We start from the raw sequence: 13,108 nt of genomic DNA on the forward strand, positions 1-13,108 counted from the left end.
AACGAATAGACGCGAGAGGAATGAGGAAACTTGGCACACGGAAGAGGGCACGCGAGAGGGAGAAAACGAACGGGCGCGCGAAATAACGGGAACGCGAAGGACAGGAGAGAGAAAGGAATGCGGGAAAAGGAGAGAGACAGAGAAAGTGGCGCGGACATACGGCGTACGGATGCGAAAGGTGGCAGATGAGGGGAGAAAGCGAGAGAGAAAGAGCGAGAAAGGTGAGGTGCGAGAAAGAGAAGGGAAAGGGAGGGAACGGACGGAGCGACAAGGTTGAACAGAGAGCGGAGGGAGATTGAGCGAGACCGCGCGTGCGGGGCAGACAAGGACATCGCATGCGGCGCATGCGCGCCACATGGGTGTATCTTCGCTCGCGGTCTCCCTTGCGCACCCCACCCCTACTTCGCTACGCCGCTACTCTCCCCTACACCGCTAGACTCAGTTACCGGGCCGATTCGCCAGCGTTGAGGTGTCGCGCTTTTTCGCTCCGCGACGTACTTTGGCCGTTGCCAAATTTCGAGATATATCGTTTCTTCGCGAGAACAACGCATCTCGTCGCGCTGTGCGACGCGCGCGTGCCGTGTGTTGTTCCGATTCTCCAAGAGCGAGAGAGACAGAGAGACAGATTCGGCAAGGGGGTGAAAGAGAGAGAGAGGGGGGAAGAGACGTGTGCGCGAGAGTGCCCCAGTTTCGGCGCGGTCACATGTGGACGTCGAGCGGCGCAACGCTGCGGGGGAGCAACGCGTTGAAGTTGGCGCCGGGTCGTTCTCTCCGAGCCGGTGGTATCGTGGATTCGTTCCGGGATTCGTGAAACGCAAGTGAGAAGTCAAGTGAACTCTCTTCGTGTGTGCGTGTGTGTTGTGTGGGGTGCGTGCGTGGTTAGCGTGATTACGTGCGTTCGGGGTGGGCGGAATATCGTCCACGATCTTGCGCTCGCAAGAACTAGAGCTCGCCGAGAAACATGAAGTTGTCGCGCGTTGTGATCGACTTGATCGGAGACGAGACGAAGCCGGCGTCGCGCGACCGATGACGGTCGAGTGGTCCCGATTCTTCCCGAAACGCCGTGTCTCGATCTCATTCTCGGGCGCGATAAAAAAGGGAAATAACGGTCGGTTTCCGGGAATCGCGTTCGGTTGACTCTTGTTTACGCGCGCGGTCATGTTTACGTGACGGGGCGCGTAAGGAATCCGAGGTGCGCGAGGAGAACTGCGCGATTCGAACGCGTGCGACTTGTGAGTGTGTGTGTGTGTGTGTGTGTGTGTGTGTCGTCAGTCGCCGTTGTGTGCAGATGAAAGGCGCGCGCGAGCGGCGGCAGATTCGAAGAACTGCGTCTCTGCAGCTCGTGCTCTGCACCCGCTTTCGTTAGCTCGTGCGATTAATTCGATTAACCCGTCGCATTGCCGTAAGAGAGTGTACGAACGAACGACTGCACGAAACTAGACTCGACGGCAAGATAGACGGGACGAACGACGAACTTCAAGCGGCAGCAGTCTCGTAGTTGGAATCAGGACAGCATCCTGGGACGCGGGAACGCGCGACATCGATCGAGTAAGTGCTTCAAGGTCTCGATATGAGATCTTATTTCTGCGCAACAACCGTCATGAAATCATTCATTCGCGTGATTACGAGACGAGAGTTATTCAAATTGTGGAAACGCGAATGAACGATAACGGTTCTTGCTGTTTTCGTGACTGATGATGTAGTATTGTTTTGTTTTGAAATGAATACCGTTGATACCTACATTCTTTCGTAATCTAAAACTGACAATGTGCAGTATAATTTTAATATTCCGATTGTAGAAAGCTCAATAAGGTTGGAACACAAAGCTTTGTATAACTCGTAATGCATAAAACATAAGAAAATCAACCAATCAGAGTCCATCTTTTATTTCATGGAAACGAAAGAAATGAAGGACTTTGATTGGTTCATTTTTTTATGCGTTATGCGTTATGCAAGACTTTGCTGTCGCCTTTAACGACAGTTCGATTTCGTTGTAGTGTCGTTGTATTTTTACATATATCTGTGCGATGACATTATCAGGACTCGGTCGTATTAAAATAAAGTTGTTTAAAAATTAAATATATTTTTAATTAAAAAAGTTATTTAGTATTCATTATTTTAAATAATTCCCTCTGACTTTTATTTCTTATTTAATTTTTAAATTAATTTTCGGAATGTATTTTATATTTTTTATTTTAAATAAGTTGTATCAATTTTTTATCGACTTCCTACTATTTTATATTTTAAGTAAGTTTCTGGAACTTATTATATTTATTTTTTAAATAAATCATCAGTTATTTTATCGAGCCCTGGATAGTGTAATGATATCGATATTGTCGCTAACAGTTAACAGAAATGGATTGCACGGATTGGAAATAGGATTACCATATTTGAATTTCAAGAAAAGACTATATCGCCTTTTTTCTATAATAAGGATGTAATTAAACAGTTGTCATTGAGTTGTAAAAAATTGTCATTTTTGCCAAAAAAAATGGAAACATAAAAAAAGAAAGAAAAAATATAATTAAAAAAACATTTATATTTCTCTCTAATCAATTATTACACCAAAATTGCATTTTGAAATTAATATTACAAAATATTTGAATGGTTCGAAACATTTATTCAAATTTAATTTCTGGAATTTTGTTTTTGTGTTATTATTGTAGCAAATGGGTGATATGTATATTTTATAAAAAAATATGATAATTTGAGCGCGAAAGGAATATAATTTTTCTGTATTAAAAATATATTTATTTAATAAAATGAATTCCTAGAACATAATTTTTATTGACAGTTCTTATTGAAATAATTTTTGATAATTATGATATACTATTTGATATAAAATTTTAATTAATAATAGTTAGTAATCTTTGAAGGTATTTGAATATTCACGAATATATTGGTGGAGTCTCCAAAAAAACTTAAATAAAGCTGATAGAAAAGATTTCGAACGTCATATTACATTCGTGTGATCGATAAAATTTACTTAATTGTAGAATGCTATCATTGAAAGATATAGTATTGCTATGTATGTATCAATGTAAATTTGAGAAATAGATAACTTTTAATTAATGTAACACAAGTTTTTCACATATTTTATACTTTTAATGACAAAATATGTATAATCTAGATTTTTACTCAGATTTTTATGAACACAAATTTTAACCTAATGATTAAAAAGAAAAAGAGAAGCACATTATTTAATTTAAATAGTGAAATGATATGTAATTTAATTGTTGTGTATATATTTCTTTATACAGTTAAATAAAATGTATAATAATACAAAGTAATAACAAAACAGCTTAAAAATTGAAATTACTTATTGCATGGCAAATTGTACTTTTTAGTGATTATTGAAGATAGTTTAGTGCTCAATGATTTCGTTCACTTCTACGTAAAATTGTATCAATAATAGTATTTCTAGGATTAAGTAGTTTTATTACAACGATGCTGTACTGTTAAATCTGCAGTGTCAAATTTAATTTATAGTGCTTTTCACTGAGAACTAATGCAACACTATGCCAGGTTTCGATGAAAACAGCATTAATGCAGTAATAGTGCAGGTTTAGTGCGGTTTAATGGAACATAAGATATCCGTTTTATAACATCTCTAAAAATATATGTAACTACTTCAAGCTTAAATTATTTATTTTATAATATTCTGATTAATTAATTAATTTAAAACATTTTTTTGAATTAATTTTTTATTTCAGAAGTTTTAAACGTTAAAATATTATAGCTATTATTCGAAACTAACATAATGTCATTGTTATAACATTAATTAGAATAATAATAATATCATATTATAACGTAATATCATACTTTAGCATGAACATAATCTCAATTTCAACATAATCTCAATTTTACTGGTCTCCATTAACTTCAAAGACGGTGGAAAAAGTTGAATTCAGTGCAAGTTTTTTGCAGCAGTTTTATCAACGAAACATTAAACACTGAAAATATGTGAACTGGTTTTCACAGTGAAACAATAAAGTTGCACTCAGTATGCATTAGTGTTGCACTAATTCTTCCAGTGGAAACCGCTATTAGTTTAATTGCAAGTTGCTCCTATTCAATATATTATTATTTTATACTAAAACAATTATACTAACACAAATTTGACAATGTCAAATTATAATAATTTTACAAATTTGACAATATACGATGTCAAATTAATTTTATTAGGTGTTGGAATTAATTCGTAGCGTTTTACAAGTGATGGGAAGTACTTTCATTAATGTATTTTTTAATACTCATGTGAAATAAATAACATTCTTTCATTAAAAAACGCTACGAATTAATTCCAACACCTAATAATATATTAAATAAGAGCAGTGGCCACTTAAATTAGATTAAATTTGACATTATATTATAGATTTAACAATACGCAAGATTATAAATAATCTGAATATTAAAATATATTTTTGCAACTCCACGTAATTAACTTTAGACAGTTATATAAAATTGTTATTCAACAGAAATGAGAAAATTATCGTATTATATATGATTGTAAAATTACATTAATCATACACGATATTTATTTTCTTAGCTCGTTGAACTTTGTGATTTCCATCGAATTTGCTTCGAAATCGGCAATGCGCTTGCGGGCTTAAAATGATATTTCCGAAATTTTGGCCGCTGTTTACCGTCCCTCGTATGTACATATAGTAACATATATAGGTATATCTGCTTATTTAATGGTGTTTGTTATTTCCTAGTTCACACCGATTCATACCTATGGATATCATGCATACAGCAAGTGAAATAAAACAATAGCAGGGCTTTACAGCGTATGATTTTAAAATCCATTTCTATTAAATTATTTTTGTTATCAATATTCGATTAAATGTTTACACAAAAATTGTTATGATTATTTCACGCGCGATATCAACACAACAGAAATTTTTATTGTCTATCGTCCAGTGCGTTCTCTTCAAACAATTTCTTTGACGTCGGTATTTTCGATTGGAATTTTTCGTTCCGCTTATTGCATGTGTACCGGCATATTACATAACTTTCCTTACATCAAAGCTTCTTATATTCTTTCTTATATGCTGGATTTGGAATGATATCGATGGCGCGAGACGAAGAATGCGCTTCGACTTAGCTATCTTTTAGCAATCTTTTAGCGTCTCATGACGTTATCCTATCCGTGCAGGAGACGTGCGTGTATTAAGTTATGGAGCTTCTATTGCGTCTGTATGCACATATGTATATTCCGGCGTATATACATACATATGTGCGCCGTAGTCCCGAAATGACCTACTCGCAATCTCTAATATATTGCAGCAAATATTTGTCCTTGTGTTCCGTGTCGTGCTTATCCCTTGCAACGTTCTACGCATAATCCGTATGCGCGTGCAACTAGCTATATCTCGAATCAATAAAACATAAATTTATGTATATTTCACATATTTACATAAAATATGACATTTAGCTACACTGCATCGAAATATTGCATTTTAAAACAGTTGAAACTGCACAATTTTTTTACGCTATTATATACATGTTTTTTCAAATGCAAAACAGGTGCGGCGTGCATTTGCGCATTGTTTGTTTATGCATAGAAACGTGACGTTTTTGGCAGAATATGATTTGATCTGGATTTTTTTACGAATATTTTTGAAATTTTCGTTCGTGTGATGGCACTCACGACAGATCGTTGTATCCACGTGCATGCTTTTTCTCTCTGTCTCTCTCTTCCCGCCCTTTTCATTTTCGCGACCTGAATTTTCACTTTGATGATTCCATGCAAGCTACAATAGCTTTTGTCAGGTTCTTCGTTTCGATCGTATCGTTATTCTATCTTTTTTTTTAAGAGCAGATAGGGCGAACGGTAGGGACACGAGACATAGAAGTTGACACGATGCTCGCCCGATTACAAATGTGAAATCGATCTCTCATTGTCGGGAAATCGGTGAGGCCGTTGCTAAATCGATCCTCAGTAGATAGGGCCGAACGAACGAATGAACGACCGACCGAATGAACGGCCCTTCTCGCGTTTTCCGAGAAAGAACGAAGTCTCGTTAGTCACGCTGGTAATCAAGGCTTCGCTTCGATTTCTGTTCGAATTGCTTTTGGTGTTCTTCTAAAACGAGAGGTCGAATCTTCGCAAAATGCGTGTAACTATCCGAGAACGTGTTTTATGCAAATCAGCCTTCTCGTTCGGAACGCAGAGAATTCGAATTTTGAGTCTGAAAAGCTTAAGATGTAAAGAGACCAGTTCTGCATGCTAATTAAAGAAACTTATCGTGAATGCAATATTTGATTGCAAATCGTATTTTTGCAAATCGTGTATTTGTGTAACAATTTCTAGTTCACGAGCTCGTTAAACGTACTTCTCGAGGACCAAATTGTGATACCTCATATTCAATATTGTTGAGTTTATTTTCGTAAAAATACGGTCAAGTGGTCAATCCAATTATTTGATTGTATTATATTTGTTAACAAAATTATGAAGAAGATATTTTTGCTTATCCGTTGAAAACAAGAGATAAACCGCTAAGGGCATTTGTGGTGTACAAATTTGGGGCATTACTGGGCATTACTGGGCATTACTTGAGAGAATTGTGTATTATAATAAGCGATGAAGTTACGCATGACTAGGGCATTAATGGGCATTACTATGGCATTACTTGGCATTGGTAGGCATTGTATATAATTTTGCGATCAGCGATTTATTCCTTGGTTGAAAATCATGATTCCGTCATTGAGAGGTACGTTAATGTGCATATGTGTCTTGTGTGTATTGATGTTATAGCATCCTGATCAAAGTACCAAGTTTATAATTTTCGATCAGCGCGTTCCCTCTCGGCTCTTGCGCGCCAATAACAATCGGAAAGCTGGCAATCTCCAAAGCTCAAACAGACAATCACTTCTAAATACAGTTCGAGGGTGTTTTGATTCGAAACACTCCAACACGGAATTGCTTTGGTCGCGGGGCTATTTAACCAGTGAACGACTTCAAAGTCGCTTGAAATGTTTACTCACGAGTGCGAAAGCGAGAAGGAAAGAGAGAGAAATAGGCAGAGGGAGAGTAAGTGAAAGGGTTAATGAGTGAGAAAGAGAGGGGGGGGAAGTAACAAAAAATACAGAATATGATACATCAAATGTTAAAGCAACATTAAAATGTCAAAATGTTGGCAAATTATTGTACATAGTTAAAAGTAAACGTGTTAAATTTAAATTTTTAAATTTGTTATATATTTTTATTAATATTTATTATTTATATGCGCTTCAGAGTAATGGACAAAATATTGTACAGAGGTTAAAATAATTGCTTCGCTTGTAAACGTTTTTTATCGCATTCGTGAAAGAGATTCTCGCATTCTTAAGAATTTTGCTTGCATCGTTATTCGTTTGTAAACCGTAAGCGCCTTTGCTTAATAATTGAATTTATTTTCGAAAAAAAAAAAATTTTTACATAATATTAAATTTCAAGAATGTTTAAATCTGAATTGTACGTACTGAATTGTATTCACTTTCTCATTGATATCTTTAAATATCTATTACGAAAAGTTCAACCAGAGTAAAAAGAAAATTGTATGTGTGTGTATGTGAGAGAGAAAGTTTATTTAGTGGGAGAAGTACAAATATGATTGTTGCGCTAGTTTCCAAGCTGTCGCTGCATTCCAATCACAAACTCGCCCGTACATGAAACCGGTACACTCCTATTCCCATAGATATCGTACCAAGTACAGAGGTATTGGAAAATAATGAAGAGGTTCGCCCTCACAGCTGTTGAGTCACCGCGTGGTTCGATGGCGGTCTGTCGATGACAACGAGGTAATTACTTTTCAAACAGTAGACGTGCAAATGAACGGCGGTTTAATCTGTCGATAATATTCTGGTCATCGTTACATTTTTATTTCCCTTCTCACTCTCACACCCCATCCCCCCCCTCTCTCTCTCTCTCTCTCTCTGCGTTCCAACGATAGCAGCTACCGGTCGCGCACAAATTCTCCGCGCAGATTTAATCCGCTCACAAAGATTGCCGTATACGAGCAAAACGAAATAGTTTTTTTCACTGTTGGTGGATTAAATTCTCTTTTTGCTTTTCAATCGCGGTTTTCGACATGCAACTATTCCCGGTTGAAACCGATCCCGAAAATTGTCTCTTGACTCGTGTCATATTTATGTGACTTGCTGAAGTAAGTAAATTTTTAGCAAATTAGAAAAGTGATTAAGAACGTACTTACATTCTCTTTTGATTATTTTTTTTTTTCTAGAACTGTTGAAAATTGCATGTACTTATCTCTCAGTCGCTCACAACGGCTATTGTTTTATTCGAACTTAATGGCCGTTGCTGTGCCGGCGAACTCTCTTATATTGTCATTTTTTTTCACTGCTGCGTCGACAAACCGGCGATGTTATTGCGACAAAAACAATTTAAGGCCTGGCAGTGGCGTGCTTCTCGATAAATCATGACTTATTGAACGCGTAGCTCAGTTTTGAAGCTCACCCACGGGGTTGTGTCGCTTGTGCGCCGTGATACGTCATAAGTCACAGCTGGTAGCACGTTGCGACGACATCACCCCCTAGTCAAGGGGTGGGGAGTGTTTCTTCCTGCTTGCTACCCTGCCGGTTTTCTCCGTGGACTCAACCCCCGCGGCAGTTCGGCCTAGATGTAATAGTCCCATTAACCGGTTCTGTATCTTAGCAACCCAATCCCCGCCACCCTCACGGGATCGTTTATTGCACGTTATGATTGATACTGTAAAATATGGCGTTTTCCACGAACGACGGGATGCAGGCGTTTGCTCTTTCGACTTATCGTTGGGGCCACTCAATCCCGCACGAACACGCGGCTTTACAGATGTAAGGGAGAAAGCAGCCGCCGAAACACGTCATTTATCCGCACGCCCGGTATCGGTCGGCGATATTTCTTTTGACCACCGCGCGATATAAGAAGGAACAGACGATTAATATCGATGCTGGTGACATAGAGTTCATATATCATACGTGCAACTTCAAGGTTTGCTTGGTCGGGAAATGATCTAATTATTGGAATTTTAAGACAAATGAGAGATCACGATATTATATATGGTTGCTCGTTGATCTCATTCGTGGCCTTCGTACAAGTTTCTGTAGTGCGCAGTGTAATTTGCGCGGTCGGGTTATTATTACGGTGCGAGATGTCGTTTTTCATTGCAACTATAGTTTCCCCAGGTGATGCCGAAGAGGGCCGAGCGGCTTAATAACGATGTCAACTATGACAGACAACCGCGCGCGGTTTCGTGCGATAACGCGCGGAACGAGCGAGTGCTTCGTTTGTGTTTAACATGTATTGCCCGAATAAAACGTACGTACAACTGGCTCGATGCGACGTGATAGATCGCGAATCGTGCGCTTTTTTGTTGTGATAGCGTGCCGTCGTATCTTTCCCCTTTCATTCATAAATCATATTCCACGTGAACATTTACCTTGAACCTACTTTCGCCGCGAACAATGATCTCCACGTCTGTCATTAAAAGTCGCGCCGGGAGGTGCCGTGAATAAAGGGATCGTGAAGAACCCCCCGAGAGGCACGACGGAAGATATCGTGACGGCTTAAACCGATCTCGACGTTGCACGCGTGTACGAATACCTTGAAATCCCTGTCGTCGATCAGCCCTAATTCCCGCACATCGCGTGGCTATGGGACATTGTGGATAAAAGGGCGTAATGCCTTCTGCGAATGCAGGCCGTTATGGTGGTGCAATATGCGGGTAATACAAATATATTGCGAGATGGTGGTACGCCAGACGTAGAATCGATTCATGATCGATGCTATTTTTCAAGCTACATTTGTAAATAATTGCTTCCTTGAAGTTTTTCCTTTTTAACGAATACATTACAATTACATTTTTTTTTTAATTATTAAAATTAATAGGAAAAATATATGAGGAACAGATTTTTGCGTCTTATCCAAAATTTGTAATTTTCAGAAAACGAGAAAGAAAGAAACTATGCACATTATAGAAAATAAAATAACAATATGTTAATCAGTATGATGTGAAATGAAATATTAATCAAAATTGTTTAATAATTGCTAAAAATATTAAATGCATTTGTTTGTTTCTAGTTAAAAAATATAATGCACTTTGAAATGTCTATATTTTTTCAGCATATAAATTAACGATGAAGAAGTGTTTTCTGAACATCTCAGAGTAGCTTGTAATATAAGTCATTCAACACTGAATATTACGCCATTTCTAACTAAAAAAAAATGAAATTTTGGACAAAACGCATTTTGAAAGTCTGCTCCTCATATATAAATTAAATAAATTAAAAGACGGATAGAAAAAATTAAGTGATATTTTAAAAAAATTTACATTACAAATTTGTAATTTATTATATATTTTTGTGGTATATTATTTTGCTGCAAACTATTAAGATATAATTTTACTAAAGAGGGAAAACGGCAGCGGTTATTTATAAAACAGATCTCGTTGAATGACGACGTAATTCTCGGATGCGAGCAGTACCGCTGGAACGAAGCGTAATATGAATGAAGTAGATTACATGCAAATGAAGAATCGATGCAGATTGCGGACGGCAACTGGAATTGCATTATTCTCTTTCTATCCGACAAATATGCGTCATCATTCAACGTGTGCAATAGAACTACATTTACTGCGCGCTACCGATAGACAATGGGAACTGCGTTTTCTTGATCGATATATTATACTATGATGGCTGAGTGATATGCGGTGACGACTGATTGTCCGTGACATAAATGTCTCTGTGACTCTTCACCTCGATATCGTAATCATTTTTCACATTCCCTCGACACGTGTGCTTCAGTTAAACGATAATATTAGATGGCTCACTGGAGAATATTACTCTCATTTCTCCTAACGCACGTTTGTTTCATTGTACGTATGACTTTTAATGCATTACCTCGATCAATCATTTCTCAACGCTGTATTACTCAAATACTTTTACGGGCCGATAACCACTCGCCGCGGAAAACCTATTCAATCTATCGTCGTCCAATTACGGTACGCGTTAACAGATAATACAACAGAGAGAATGTTATAGAAACATCTGACGTTATTGTTTATCCTTCACAATATCCATGGAAAAGTCACGATTCGTTATTTTTGAAACCTCCATCTTTCGCTTTTGATGGGCAGGACGATAGGACAGCGTGCGGGCATTGAAATATTTTTTTTCTTCCTTCATAGATGTAATTCCCTGTACAAATGGAGGTTGTTCCAGGCGAACTCCCGGGTCACGTCGACGACCTAACTGTTCTGACACTAACCCAACCTTTTATACGAAGGGTTACCGCGCGAAAGTTCAAGAGAGAGACAGAGAAAGAGAGGGGTAAGGGAGAATCCATAAGCCATCCGCCCCCGCCCCCGCCCCCGCCCCCTTCACGACCAGCCCCATAATGCCCTCTTCGTCTTTCACCCTCTCTTCGGACTAGCGTCTGCACGAAGTTGACTATCTTGAATCCTGTCTCCAGCTTCCCAGCTGAGAAGCTCACGCATCTACAAACGCTGTTCCATCTGATATTATACCTATCTATCGTTTAAATCTAAATAAATATTACTTTTCTGATACGTGTGATATATTACATTCATGTAAATTATAAATAATTATAAATTGGAAATATGTTTGTATAAATCTGATGTAAACACTACTATCATTACGTAATGCACGTTTCATATCTCATGTCTCTCTCAATTAATTAATTATTCGTTATATGATATATTGGGCATACGATGCGTATAAGTTTCCACTAATTAATTAAAAGCGCGATTGAAATCCGTAATCATTTGATATTACTCGTGACTCTTAGTAATTATCGAATGACGATTATTATCTTCAGAATATTGGATTGAATTTTTATATACAGTAATTACTCTCTCTTTTGCTTTTATTAACTAATAAAACTGATATCTCGTCCTTTTGGAAAGACATATCTTTCCTCAGGATATATAGTTTTGGTACTGCGTTATCGAATTTTTTTTTTAGGATCGACCGAATGTATTGACAGACGAAGTTCATTAATGCACTTTGTTTCTGATGGAAAAAACACATAGAGTATCTGTATTTTTTATCGATAGCGTATTCCGTGGAAATGGGATATTGAATCTAACGACGAGGTCAATGCTTTAATGAATATGCATCAACGTATGAAAAAATATTGTCCGAAAATATGCATTTCCATAGTAAAAGATTATTTTTCTCAATGTTACTACATACGTAGTTACTGCGTAAAAACTCCATATTCAACGGATTATTATTCCTATTTAAAAATAATAGCTTTCCAACGTGTTATAGGAAAATCGATTCATATCTGTCCAGCGAATTTGCGCTGTTAAAATAACTATTCTGTATATATCTATGATAAAGATTTTCTGAATATTTGTTCGGTAATTTTTCTGTAATAGTATTGATAATATCTCTATCGTTGACATGCACGACGTTAAATTATATCAATTCACGAACTGCCGAGATTCTATGATATTTTACTGTCACGACATTATTAATTTCAGTTCCAGACAGTACGTAATTATTTCGTCTGATTATGTTTCTTAGCAAGGTTTTTATCTCTATGGTTCATTTCCTACGTTAAGAACAATTTCGCTGGATTTGAGTAGAACGAGTTCACGCCCCTCTCATAAATCTTTGTCTTTCTTGAGCCTGAGAAGATCTGATTGGCGGCAATTTCCTCCGTGTTCCTTTCGTCGTTTCCTTTCCGTCAGCATCTGATCCTTCTTTCTTGGTCGTGCAAAACGATCGTGCGAATTTAAAATATCACCGAAATATGTATATATATATACCTATAGACGTAATATAGACGGAATATTATCAGTACTGTTTGTACTGATTGTACACGATATAATAATTCAATCGCAATATTCCGGAATTAACAGTGCCCGGATTCATCGTGCCCATCGTAAATATTACGCAGATTTTGGTTTATTCAGCGATCTATGAGGCGCAGACATAGCGTCGTAATTACCGTGCTGTCTTTCTTATCGCAGAAACTTTACGAAAACGCGGGACATGTCGTGCTCGTAATGAGCTCTCCGTAGCGGCTTAAGGCACTGCAACGGCTCGGCGAAGAAAGTTAGTTATTTACTCGCCAGTGCTCTGACAGCTCGTTTACGTA

The 13,108-nt window shown here is 37.6% G+C and overlaps 1 protein-coding gene across 1 annotated transcript in view; it reads left to right on the forward strand.

Moving 5' to 3' along the window:
• Positions 1 to 451: 451 nt before the first annotated feature.
• Positions 452 to 13,108, forward strand: part of Sema2a (Semaphorin 2a) — a 276,914-nt gene continuing 264,257 nt past the window's right edge. Inside the window, exon 1 of the mRNA XM_087415928.1 lies at positions 452 to 1,548. The gene's annotated coding sequence lies outside the window, so the exon portion shown is untranslated. The remainder of the gene's footprint in view (positions 1,549 to 13,108) is intronic.

This window comes from Acromyrmex echinatior, chromosome 19, assembly GCF_024713525.1.
Source record: "Acromyrmex echinatior isolate Ae372 chromosome 19, ASM2471352v2, whole genome shotgun sequence".
Lineage (NCBI taxonomy): Eukaryota > Metazoa > Arthropoda > Insecta > Hymenoptera > Formicidae > Acromyrmex > Acromyrmex echinatior.